Genomic DNA, 1,276 nt, shown 5'->3' with positions numbered 1-1,276 from the left:
TTCCTGCTGATGGGGGAGGGGGAGGTCTGGTCGATGCCTAACGCAGACACACAATGCACGGTGCGGAAGTGAGGAGGCCAAAGGTCAGAGAAGAGTTTTTATGTTCCACTTTTTCTTGTCTTGCCGTGAGACACGAATTTTGTTTCACATAACTATAAATAGAGCATAACTTTTAAAAATTGTGAATCGCTATATTGTACACCTATGACATATAATGTCTACATCAACTATACTGCAATAAAAAAAATAATAATAAAAGGTAAAGTTACCCCCGCAAAAAATCTCATCAGTTACAAAAGGGGTTGGCTTCAAATTGGGTTTCTGTCAGATGGAACAAATCAAGGTCACCTGTTGAGATGGCTAAACCCTTTTCACTAATATACAGGGAGAAGACATTTGTATCTGTCCCTGACAAGTCAAGCTCCAAATTACCTACCCCTCTCCGCCCTTTTGTTTTCTCTGTGGTTAAGAGTTACCGTCCTGAAATTTGCATTTTTAAAAGACGGCCAGGATAAGAGTTCCCAGAGAGGACCAGGTAGAACATTTACATCTGAAAGGCATAGGAGAAAAGCAAGTTCCTCCTAGGAGGATTTTGTTCCCTTAAGGCCAGAATTATTTTTACTCTTGTCTTGCCAGAAGATAGGAATTTTATTTCATCACTTCCATGGAATCAAAATCAAGTACAGGAAGGGCTCTCTCTGGAGAGGAAACAGTTTTCCAGCAAACCACGTCGTAGTCCCTGTCGCCCACCCCCAGCCCGCCACCGCCGCCAGTCAGGGTACAGGGCCTTGGTGTGCTGGCACCCAGGGAGGGAAACACGGACTCAATGCATCTGAGATGAAGCCTGCAGCTTGCTCCTCCCAGTACCCTGCATCCCCCTTCCCTTCCCTCCGTAGGCTCTCCTGGGACTGAAGGTGGTGGGCTCTATTTAGCCCTGGAGGGGGTCCCCTCGGGCCCTTCTGGACGGTGTGAGTGGGCCGGCTGGGGTCTCTGCCTGCCCCCGCCATCCCAGGCACTGGACACCGAGGGCATGGTCAACAGTGCTGGATCTACTGGAGCGCCAGGGCCTGGGGGGACTGCCTGGGAGGGGAGGGCGACCCCGCTCCGCATTGGGGGTCCTCTGGCACCACTGTCCGTGAGGCACCTGGCCTTTGAGCCACAAGTCACAGCTACTCAAAACGCCCCGGCCCGCTGCACTGAAGTCGGATCGCCTGGGATCGCTCGGGACCTGGCCCCTATCCGCCCACCCGGGACCGGACCCGCCCCTCCCCTCCCC

Source organism: Lipotes vexillifer, unplaced genomic scaffold (genome assembly GCF_000442215.2).
Source record: "Lipotes vexillifer unplaced genomic scaffold, Lipotes_vexillifer_v1.1 scaffold584, whole genome shotgun sequence".
Lineage (NCBI taxonomy): Eukaryota > Metazoa > Chordata > Mammalia > Artiodactyla > Lipotidae > Lipotes > Lipotes vexillifer.
Note: the sequence above shows the minus strand (reverse complement) of the source record.